Consider the following 13,080-nt stretch of genomic DNA (forward strand, 5'->3'; position numbering starts at 1 on the left):
TTTTTTACTCAGGACCAATAAAACACGAGTCCTATTGCCCAAGAATTATTGCAACTATTAGAGTAACATATGGACAGCATGCACTCTGAAAATAAAAACCAACAGATAAAGTGTCAGGGTCAGGGAGGGGTACAAACACTCAGGAAAATGGCAGGGAAGTAATAGATTGTCTCTGGCTGCCTGACGAGTTCAGGCCTGCCATTGAAATCAAAGCCTTATTATACATTCATTTAGGCCTCTTCGGCGAGACAGGATGCTGAGCCCTCACTCACCAGGAGAAAGTTATAGGCATCACAAGGAGTAGCAGAGCAATGAATTAAAGAGACAATAAAAAGGTGATAAAGAGCACTCTGAATGTATTATGTCTCTTAATGAAATTAAAACTGTACAGGAGGTTTGTCACATGTCCTATCATTTACTGATAGGAATATTGAATGCATGGAGACAGAGAGAGAGAGAGAGAGAGAGAGAGAGAGAGAGAGAGAGAGAGAGAGAGAGATTAAGTGTTGCCATTGTAAAGGTATGTTGTGATGTGTTAACAATTTTTAGAGGAGACAAGAGTGTGAACAAATGTTTTACTACTAGAAATTCAAGTAACCAGTTGTATGACCAGAAAATTCTCAGTGATTTTAAAAAAATGGTCTTGGTGCTCTCATTCAATCTTTCTTTTGGGCAACGTTGAAGAATAGTTTTATGCAACTATAAAGGACGTTGATTTCTTAATAACACTAATGAAATGTATATGATCTCAGGATTCGCGTCTACAGTAGTAAATTACATTCCGATTTTGTGGTGCTATGTTTTTAGCTCGAGAACTTGTTTTTAGGCTTGAGCTACCGATGGTCCGATTCCCCTCCTGCCACCGTGATTATCTGTCGTTTAACGGTTTATCAAGACCAGTGGATCCTGTCATGCCTGCGCGAATGCGGGATTTTTCTTTTTTATAGCGTCATTAATTTCACGCGGATCATTAGCCCTCATACAAATCCGTGTTTTGACAAATGTAACCAGTGAATTATGTACATAATGTACCGCACCCCGGCCGTGTATGCATCACATGATAAACAGGGACTGAGCTGGCGTATTACCCAAATGTGTTACGGGGGGTGTTTCCCTAGCTTCGTCACTCCATTAGAGAGACAGCTCACTCAATAGCATCTGTGTGACACATGCGGCCCACTGACAGACAGGGGTTTCATTGTGATCGCTGGCGCGTTCCGGCTAACAGCATTAAATTATTACGCCTGATGAAAAATGAAGAAAAAGTGAACACCTCCCACATGGAAATATTATTATCACACCTCAGTATTGCTGTCCGCTTCCCCCCTTTTTGGTAATATATTCGTTACAGGTTTGATCATTTTCTGTTAAAACCCAGCGATGGCTTTTAAAAAGCCTGGTGTTACATATCTCTTATGTTCCACCGTAAAAGTTCTCCATATCTTTTTCTTATGAACATGCAGACAAAACCTTTTAAACTTTGTTACGAACCTTTTTCTTATTTAGGAGATTATTTCTTTGGAAAATAACTGAAATGAAAAATGCTTCCTGAAATGAAGACAATGATGAATACAAAGTAATGTGCAGATTGTAATTCCATACTATGGATGAAATACAAACCTTTATAAAACACCATATCTCAGATGTGACCTTTGATATCAAGTTTATCATCAGTGTCAATATCAGTAAAAATATTAATCTACTGCTAGGACACAATTTACTACAGTCATGATTTCTGGCTTGACAATATCATTTCTTCCTTTTTAGGCATAATTTTACAGTAAATGCTCAAATATGAAGTCAAAGAACCACTACAACTACTACCACCAATAACAACAGCAACAACAGCAGCAGCAACAACAACAAGAACAATAATAATAATAATAATAATAATAATAATAATAATAATAATGATGATGATGATGATGATGATGATGTAGGTTTCATAGGATGCAGTAGTTGGGCTGTTATGCTTGTCTCAGTTGGCGGAATATTGTCCAAACCTCTCTTGTTATTCAATGGCCTTGTGAAATTTGATGATTCATATGTATTTTTTCCAGGTTTATTGCTGGGGTGAGAGCTTAAGTGAGAGTTCAGAGCATGAACTCTGAAGAGCCTCACTTTGCCCAGCACTAATATCGAAAATGCTTCTTATGACCTACTTATGGAGTCAATCTTTGAGAATCTATTGATCTGAATGCCAAATCATGAGATGTTGCCTCATGCAAAAAACCAAGAAGGACTGTGGAGGAGAGCTGGACTTAAGTGCATTGGTCTGACCTCTTGGCTTCTGCTCCTCTGACTCACCACATGACCGGCGTCCCAGACGCTTCTCTTTGTCAAAAGTCGGAGGTCAAATGTTTCACCCCGGGTTGCTCGACCAAGAACATAGCCAGAGGATAATTTAATCTCCAGACAACAGAGTATATACATAAAAGAGTAAGATCTGCCCATGGAAAAAAAAAGACAGCAATTTGAAACTAGGGAGAGCTCTTATTGAAAGGAGCTTATATTTTTACTGCCAAAGTTGTTCTTGTGTTTAATCAATTCTCGAGACTCATAATGCCGCAGGTCACAGGAAGGCTCATTTCCATAATCAATGACGGCCAGACCTCAAGTTCACTGTGTTACGATCCTATTCTTCCCTCCTCATTTTTCATAGAGTTATTTATTAGCGCGGCTGCCATCAAACAGTGAAATCACTGAATGACTCTAGGAGTTATTAGTGAAGATACTCAGCTGTGCTCTTTCTGTTGTGTTACAGCTTAACTGCCATGTATCTCACAAACAGTACAAGGCTAAAAATGAGATCACTTGTGCGCTGTACATTGGCTTGTCAGTGAAACTGAAGCATTGCGTCACAGGTTAGCCTTAAGTTGATCTGACGGTGTACCGCAGAGGAATTTTTTTAAGGCCTGAAATGATGTTGCGTACACCTGTAAACCTGAAGGGCGTCATTAACGTAAAACAGTTTTACGCGTCGGAATACGTCAGCGGTAATCAGCAGGCGTGATATAACAGAACCAGAGTTTCATCTTTTATCTAAACGCATTTGAATAAAACAAAAAGAGACACACCAGAAGAAAACAATTTATTTCCTGGGATCCATTTCCCTGGAGTCTAACTTTCCTTTAGTTTCGCTGTGTTTCAACTTGATTTTTGTTTTGTTTTATTTTATAAGCACTGATATAGCACACACTGATGTACCATGCAGTTAAACTCTAAAGAGCATCAATAAAACACCTCAGACAGAAGCTTGCCAATAAAAAATGAAAACCCATTTAACTCAAAAGAGGTACAACTCTGGTCTGCGGTCAGTCAATAAAACAAACAAATATCATAGTCCAGAGCTGAATCAGCCTTTTGCTTGTCTGCATTGGAGAAAACAAGGTCACAAAAAAGACTGTAACCAAAGCTTTCAGCAGATGGCAAGAATAATCTTATCATCATTGTAATGAAGGTGGTCTTGGATCCATTTGCAGAAATGCATGGTTTATCATGGAATATAACAAACAAGCTTAAATCGCGATCCAAAAGCGAAGTCGATGAAACAGGCTAGAGTCCACATTAAACAGTAAATCCAACACAATCACAATCACAAGACAACACATCCAATCACAAGACAAAGTTCAGAAATTCAACAAACCAGGTCAAAGTCGTAGGCTACATGGAATTCAGATATGCAGGACAGTGGGAATGGAAGGCCTTTACAAGACCTTACAAGGCAACGACAGCAAGAATGTCTTATTTATACAAACCAGATCATTAGACAGTGAGCTACAGGTCAGAGTTATAATCAGGAGGGCTGAGCGTCATCAGTCTGGGAGTGACTGAACCAAGAACTGGCTGAAAGCAGGTGTAAGAATCATAGATACAAACGCCTTTCTTTTCTGAGTAACAAAATGCTTCAATTATAGCATTGTTAAAACTTGTAAGTTAAACACAGTGTGAATCATTACAGTGATAAAATATTATGGCAGTGCAGTATTGGTCACTGAGATGGACAAAAGATTTGAGATATTTACTTATCATATCATTCAATGACAGCAACAATATTTTCCAGAATAGATATTGATCCGTTTTGCCATTAAGTTGCAAATTTTACACTGTTTACATTTCTTTCAACTGGATTAATGGTCAGAATTAATAATTAATTACAAGACATTACAAGTAATACAACTACCAGCCCGCACACATGGATTTTGTGCTAGATCTGACTGACCACTGTCTACGATTCACTAAGTTCACTCCAGAATTCTGCTCCAGAAATCAAGGACTGCGCGCATAACTCTATCAACGATTTAAAAAAAAAATAGAATTGTAGTTACACTTCGTCTTAACATCAGACGCCGTCAGGTTGGACTCTGTGAACACGTTACTCACCACCACGGCTGGAATAACAGGGTAAAGGAACACTAATCTCGGAGAGAGTGTGAGAAGAATCAGTATCAGGTATTAGCTCCACTGTTTACACTCAGAATTATTCTCGCAGAAATGAGGGGCTATTACAGCGCACTGAGACCACCAGACAACGGCACTGAGCACCGGTCAGAGGATCGAGAGCAAAGGTCAGGAGCCAAGGCTCTGCTCAGGTCTTATTTGAAACACCTCTGGGAATGGGGAAAATGTGGAGGACCCATTCCCTGTCACACGTGTTTACGGATTCACTATAGGAAGTTCAGTCACGCCTTTTCACCAGGGGTTTCTTTTTTCTTCAACTGTATTACTTAGCTTTTGTTTTAAATAGTTTCGGAACGTCATGCGATAGTAATTAATAAAGAACGGTGATGCGTTAGAGACACAGCCTATTCCGCAGGCAGGCCTTTGCTGGTGATGGTGATTTGATATGAAAGCTGGAGTCGGCGTAAAGCTGAGCTGTTGGGAAATACAGGCAGACTGCTGCTCCTCTGTGACATTCTAAAGTCCCAGAATTCCAGGGCTGTCCCTCTCTGACCTCCCGGTAACACTGTCTCGAATTCCCTCGTCTAAAACAGTCATGGATTGAGAGAAGAGAGGCAAAGGCGCCTCAGCACCTCCTTAACAGACCAGGGTGACATAACTAAAGAGGCATTAACACCCAATTGCAAAATCGCTAAACAAACGCCGGGGCCTTGGCGAGCATGGGAAAATGGCATTATAGTCTGGTAGCAAATTGACAGCCGGGAAAAAAAAAAAAGCACAAAGTCGAGCCTTGTTTCTTTCACCCTGTCTTTGGCCTATCTGCGCACACCTGACAACTTTCTATCATGTATACCAACTTTCCCAGGCTGGATTAGGTACATAAAAGCCCATTCTCCAGGGACTGCAGGTCATAAATCATGCCTGCTAACCCCTCACTCTCTTTCACCTCTCACTCACTGTTTTTCAGGAGTTCTGTGTCCTCAAGCACTTCTGGGACTTACCGTGTTGTGGTACAAATAAGAGGAAGAAACACAATGTAATCCTTTCCTGGCCAAACCAAAAAAAAAGCACCCCCCCCCCCCCAAAAAAAAACAAAAACAACTTTTCAAAAAACAGGCCTGTCACAATCTGTTACCGGGCCCTCACCAAATCTTCCCGCAACTATATCTTAATACTTGGGAACACACAGCCATAATAATGATTATATTAAATATCACAAAAATCATATACTGTATAGGAATGTCAGAGAGCATGTTGTGCTTTAAGTAAAGGAAATGTCTAAAAAAAAAAAAAAAAAAGAGCTGTCTGTGCTTTCCCTCTGGTGATCAGACAATGCTTGTCACTCAGATAATTCCTTGCGCCTCATTGTTTATTAAGTGTTGCTGCTCCCTTCCTGCTGCTGTTGTCAGTGAGCTATGGAGAGAGGCTCAATGGGGCTTCTTTGTAATCCTCTAAAGTGGAAAATTCACAATTTGTAGCAATTTGTCTCACAGCAGTACCCGCCATTAAGAAGAAGCCTGATCCTTCACTGCTCACCAGTCTGAGCTAAAACACAAGGAAAAGAATATGTTTTTTTTTTTAATGATTTTTTTTTCTTTTCTTTTTTTTTCTTTCAGTCGAATTTTAGCGTCAGTGTTAACAAATAAAATGTTTATGTTTAAAAGCTGTTACTCATCAAATAACGGTTAACAGTTCAAACAAGACTTCAAATAACAACTGAAAAAATAAATACAACATACAGTATTCATCAACTAGTTGACTCAGTCATCGAAAGACCATCGTTTAGGGATATGTCTCCATATTTCCTTTCTTTCTTGAGCCAGTTCTTTCTTTAAAACACACACACACAATATATATATATATATATATATATATATATATATAATTTTATATATTTTTTTTATTTGCTGTCCCTTTCTTTTTTCTGGAAATCTACTTTATGGCTTTCTGCTTAATTCCACAACTTAATATAAATCATGAAGGCTGAGAGAAGCAGGGTACTGGGCAGATTCCTTTTTTTTAAGGCTGGTAATTAGATTACCAAACCAACCAGAGCCCAGATGAAGAATATGTAATATAATGATAAACAAATTATAATGATAATGGGATAGGGGGAGACAGTCGAGACATTCTTAAAGCAAACCATTATAGAATTAGAAGCTTATGGATCAATCCATCTTCCTTCCCAGATATTCAACCCCCGGGATACACGGAAGCTGAAAAAAAAAAAAAAAATTCTGGCTTTTTTTTTCTGTCAAGACACTGTTTGTGTTTGATTCTAAATGATCTTTCAAGAGTTTCTCAGATTAATTTAATGATCACGAGTGACGAGACAAAAATATAAAAAGCCGTGTTAAAAATTAAAACCGAATATTTGGAAATGAATGAATAACTCGGGGAGAAGGAAAACCTTGTCATGTGCCGTCGTATCTTAATGAATAAAACTTCTCAAGTTGGTTCAGTAGCGAGAAGCACAGAACACAAATTCAACAAAATCAAGAGGACCGTGAAGACAGCAAAGACTGTGAAACAGAACGCGGTGGAAAAGTTTGACCTTAAGTAATGCTGTTTGCCCAAATTATTTGTCTCCCCCCGGTATCGTGAGCAATGAAACAAAACAATCTATTGCCCAAACCATGAAACAGCTCTCACACTTTGTGCCTCATGTTGAAGAGGTCAGCCCCAGGTTGATTATGATGTGTCTGTAAAGTCTGGTGACCTTAAAGTCTCTCTCATTTATTGGCCAATGAGTCAAAGTGAGGCCAATCTCATCCTCAGGTATTTATGGAGTGGAAAGTATAGACCTGCTCTCTAAGTGAATTGAAATCTTTCCCCTCCGCTGAACCTTACTCACCTGAATGAAACGACACATAAACAGCCGGAAGATGAAAACGGACAGGTGAACAGCTTGAAGGGGGCGGCTGGGAGTGCTGCAGTCACTGATGCGCATTTCGGAATAACAGGTGCATTAGATCAATTTCAATTCAAAGCAGTTGATTCGTAATCTTTCATTCGAACTTTCTTTGAATAGTTCCACACCTAAGCCCTTGGAGTAGCAAGTTATGGGGCTTCACCAACAACCTCCGTGGTAACGTCACGTATCATATTCCTCACGTGTCCATTTTGTATAGGACATTTGAGAAAAAGTGTTAACCTTTGTCTTTTGGCAACAACTGTTGAAATTCTTCCTCTGCTAAGTCAAAGTCACCAGCTATACATTTACCCCACAGCTTTGGCAAGAAGAGAAATGGATACTGTCTCAGGCTTCTGATGTGAAAATGCTGGCACCACTCAAAGTTGTGAAGTAAAGCTAAGCCAGTCAGAAAATTCTGGAACCTTACAGCTCAGAAAGAATAAACAGCTGTATAAATGGTTGAGAGAGAACGTGAAACGCAAGTTACGCATGTCAGCGGGAGTTTGGCCGCTCTAAGTCAAATAAATCTCGCGAGTGATGTAATAGCGTGATGATAGTTTTCTCTGTCTTTGCACAATTCTGCTTGCTTTTCATTTCTGTGGCTGATAAATGGTGGGAACCTGCACTGAAGTGCTAATTAAATAACATAAGGACCAATATTTCTCAGGTAAATTGTCCGCGTTAAAATGTGCTGCATTGTGTGTTAGAACACTTTGAGCTGAAACCCTCATATAAAAATCAATGTTGCAATGGCCTAGAAAGGTGTCAGTATTTGGTAATATAGATCTTTTAGATCATTAAGATTCTTATCTTACCACAAAACTTCAATAATTTTCCTTCAGGTTCCATTTTAATTTTTTTCATCTTACCTTTTTTTTCCCCTCCACAACATAAATCTTTTTTAAAGCATAATTGAATGGGCCATACCTGGTTCTCAGGATGTTTTAATGGTTATGCTTTTGCCAAATTGCAAGTCCATATTTATATGTAGCTTTGAGGAATTGCACATAGCTTTTTGCTCCAATGTACATTTTGACCATTCCTGGCCCTTTTAATAAATTCTCCTAATAAAGGTGTAATTCCAATGCCAGTACCCAGACATCACCCTCTCAAGGCAGGAAAGGCAACATGGACCAGTCACCTCTGTGGCATAGTTCTTCTGAGCTTACAGATTGCAAATCCTTGTTACAACCTTTTTCCTAAGAAGGGCCCCCCCCCAGCCAAAAAACCAACTCCACAGTCTTTAGACACTCTTCATACATTAAAGAACAGTGGTAGCAAGGAAACAAATTCATTAAAACTACACTGTCTTTTATTTTGGCTTGCCATATCGTTGTTTAATATTTAGATATTCAAATAGGGATGAGTTGGCTGATTCTGATAAATGTCGTGATATTGAGTTTCAATTATTGTTTTTTTTAACTGAGGCAAACAGTTAATCTAATATTAGACTGACTGAGAGCTGCTGCCTCAGTTTGCACATACAGGCGTGAGCTACGAGAAACAAGAGAAGAGGAAAAAAAAAAGAAGACAAAAAGACAAAAACATTTCTGTCACAATTTTATTTATTTATTCCCTCTAAAATGAGGCATGTTGTTGAAGAATTGTTTTTATTAATTTCATGGATTATTTGCTCATTAGACATTAATCATAGTGCCCCATCTGGACGGTGCTGGCGTGACTAGGCGAGAAACAGCTATTCTGATCCCAATTAGATTATGCTGCTCTTCTTTGCCTACCCATAAATCATTCCCCCAAAGTGAAATTAACAGTTACTGAACCACATTAAGAATCTGCGTCAGGCATTGGGGAGATTCAACAACTGGAACCACCCATCTCTCAGAATGTTGAAAACATCATTTTGTTTATGAAATATAAACATTCCACGCTGAGGTTCCTCCACAAAATAACACCCCCCCCCCCCCCACCCATTTCGAACACACACACACACACACACACACACACACACACACACACACACACACACACACACACAAGTACCCCTCCACCCCCTTTCTGACAGGGAAAAATGATGGTGTGCAAGCCACCAGACGAGCAGTCACCCAGACACAGTTTGTTTAGAGGCATAGCTTGACCGTGCTCCAGATGGGCTTATTGCTCTTTTCTACAAACCTGACTTCACAGAAGACATATACTCTACATACTCTACATACTCATCTAAAAATAAACCGTGCTTTAATCACGGTCTGTGAGCAGTCAGTTTTATTCAGTATGGTCTTTCGCGTTCAGTTTTTTTTTTTGTTTTGTTTTGCTTTTTTGACAAAAAATATAAATTCCCTTTTTGGAATCTACCAAAAAATACAATGAATTTTTTTTATTATATCTTATCATATTCATAACCATATGACATCAGCATTGTCATTAACATAGATGGCAGTAATGATAAAGTCACAGGCTTGCGTCTTTGTAGGCTATAGATCCATTAGAGGTATTTCCAAAGAGGGGATTATTGAATAGCGCTAACTGAACCGGGCATAAGTGGTGTACAGCACACGCGCCGGCATTGTGAAGGTAAAGATATCCTACAAATTTCAGTCTCCTCAGAACCTGTCATGCTATGGCCCAGTCACTCTGTTATTGCTCCGAGGGGGCAACAGATTGTAAGATATGGAGAGTAATGCTGTCGATTACTGAGGTGAAAGCATAGGGACTTTGGTGATATATGAAGAGCACTTAAACCCCTTTGTGTCTTGTACATTGCATCTTTGATAGATTAGAAGTGTGACATTAAAATGGAAATTACTTCTCTAGAGCTTGACAAGGGACTCTGGGTGACCTCTGACCTCCCAGGGAGACCAGAGGCTGACCGAATGATCCGCGGGCGAGGGAGATTGTCATGAAACACTCCGCAGAAGGAGGAGAAGGAGGAGGAGAGAACACATGACATTTGAAGATGATGCTCCAAAAGATGAGAGAGACAAGAGAGTACAAATTCAATTTTGGACCTCAAATCTGACAATTTATTTTTTTTAAAAAATGTATGTATTTTAATTTTCTTTTTTCACATTTGTTGTCCTAAATGTAAACTACAGCCTTATGAAGTGTATAGTTTAATAATCTACTCTTGAGTCATGTGAAATCTACTGTTACATTAGTGCAATTCAGCGTGTACCTTATGCAGATTATGTCATGTTGTTGCAGCTCAAGAGAAATTACAAAAAAAAAAAAAAAACCAGAAGAAAAGGGAAAAAAAAGCCTGCATTCACTGTGTTATTCAAGCTTCATTTTAAAAACATTAACTATATCCAGCTGGAGATGAGAAATCTCCTCTTCATGACACCTCTGCATCCATCTGAGTCCATATGCCGTGTGCTGATCCTTTAGCAGGGCCTCAGAGCTGAAGGCTGAAAGCTCTCCTATTGGCTCCATACATTAGTATACCTCTCCCATTTTGAGAGGCTGAGTGATGAACAAGCATGTTGGCTTAAGTATATTATTGGCAATGAGTAAGAGAGAGAGGGAGAGAGAGAGAGAGAGAGAAAGTGATGGGACAGATGAAGAAATACATCGAGGGACTGAGGAATTCCCCAAACCGCTGGGATCGCTCTTCTTACATCTGTCAGACAAGTGAGTGAGGAGCCTTGTTCCTCACAGACTGTTCTCACCAGTGACCTGCCACCACCATCTATAATTAATTACATCATTTACATTAGACTATTGACTAAACAAATACATAAATCACACAGACCCCAAGTCAATAGATGTAGACATATTTAATCAGGTTCTAAATAATGATTACTGTTCCCATAATGCAATAATTATTTTCAGCAGCCAGACTGGAATTAATCTTCCGTCAGTGTGCCATCGGAGAGAAAGGGGGAGAGAAAAGAGAGGGAGAGAGAGAGAGAAGGAGAGGGAGGGAGATAGAGAACGTGACCAACGCTTCAGCAGGATGAGAAATCTCCTTGGTTTTGGGGGCGGTTGGTGTGTGAGTGACAGCGATAGAGAAAATGGCGTGTGAAAATGTGCATTTGTCTCTTTATGTGGAGTGACAGGTAAAAAGTGGCTGTCAAAAATGCACTGGAATATTTGCTGTTTTGTTTATCAGCTGGCAGGCGCTGAGTAAAACGGAGGAGTAACATGTATTGCCTGTCTCTACACCTTTTCATCTGCTCTTTAAATGCGGCCAGGGGATTGGAGAGTGAAGTTTATTCCACCCATTCCCTCTTGACAGGAGAGCCATTTATACCAAAGCATGAAGCAGCCGGCGCTCTGTCACAAGAGACACCGCTCCAAATCAGCTCCTGGAATGTCTGCCTGTCTGGGTCACATTTAGCAATTTCACCAATCCTTACAAAGTTACTGCTCTTGTCTTTCTTAGTAAGTTACTATCACCTCCATTTTCTCTCCGTTCCTTCAATGAAGTGCCTGGGATTCTGACGTGAAAAAGAATTCTTTTTTTTTTTTTTTTCTTCTTCCAAGTTCAGTAGGCTTTCACGCATAAAAATTTAAACGCGGAGAATCCAAGGTAACGTTAGAATCTTGGAAACGGATATTTATGTCGACCGATGACGGCCCGCGTTGATTTGGCGGGGAAACCTTTCAAACGAGACAGCTTTGACTTGACACCTTCAAATCTCCTGGGAATCCCTTTTCTCCCTTCAAACCATCTGATAAGGAGATGGTGGTCCTGCTGTCTTAAATTCATCTGGGTCATGGGTCAATGACTTCGTATTTAATACCTAACCTGTTCTATTGACAGCAGGTCCCTCCCCCATCCCCCCCCCCCCCCCCCATCCACCCTCCCCCTCTCCAGGTTTTTTTCTTTTTTTTTTTTTTATAAAGACATCCACTGTAGCAACAGGATGGATGGAATGCTGTGTTTCCTCAGAGCTTTTATGAGAAGGCAAGCACCTCGTTTGTTGGGAAGAAGCAGCACTAATATTTATTCATGATAAAGAGAAACTGCTGGTGTGTTGGCACAGCCTACTTCATTTACATGCTCTTATAGACTGTTTGCCCCAGCGAGGATCTCTGTCTATCATCAAATAGATGAACCTGTCTCCTTCATTCTCTCTGCTTGTCACCCAGTCTCTCTCTCCAATGGCAGGAAAAAGTTCCACCCTTTTGTTCCACGTCTGGGTGTTAGTTTAGGTGCCTTCCGCAGAACAAACCAACCGCTCTTGTTTGCGCTGAACCCTCTGCTGAACCCTCTTCGGTGAATTTCTTCACCTGCTTCTCAATGCTCTGCTTTTGGTTTTTGAAATCTCACATTTTTTAAATGTAATGAGTCCCAACATTCAATAAATATCAACTATTGCAGTTTTTTAACTGTGAGAAGACAGTACTATATTTAGATATTGTACTTTAGGTTACAGGTTGGTCATGATATACATATTTTATATGTCAGCTGTGCATATGTTATATGGGAACACAGTATTAGCCCACAGAGAGTACTGTGTCATGTTTGGTGTGTGTGTGCGCACACGTGTGTGTTTGTGTGTGATGTTTGTATAATGTTAGAATGGAAGCTATAACCTCAGATGGAGTCTTTGGTATGTGAGTGTGCTCACAAAGTATATGGACCATTAGGAAGATCTATCTCTTTGAACCATCTCAGCTGCTTTCACTGTGTGTTAAATTTCATTCAAAATTTCATTCACTATTGATGTAAAGAAACAAGCCAAACCACTTAAGAAAGGAAACACCTTTGGCACAACTGGAATTGTGAATGAAAGTTTGGATTGAGAATATCCACACAATCCCTGAGTGAGTGGATCTGAGCATCCCTCACCTGGTTCTTC

The sequence above is a fragment of the Chanos chanos genome, chromosome 3 (assembly GCF_902362185.1).
Source record: "Chanos chanos chromosome 3, fChaCha1.1, whole genome shotgun sequence".
Lineage (NCBI taxonomy): Eukaryota > Metazoa > Chordata > Actinopteri > Gonorynchiformes > Chanidae > Chanos > Chanos chanos.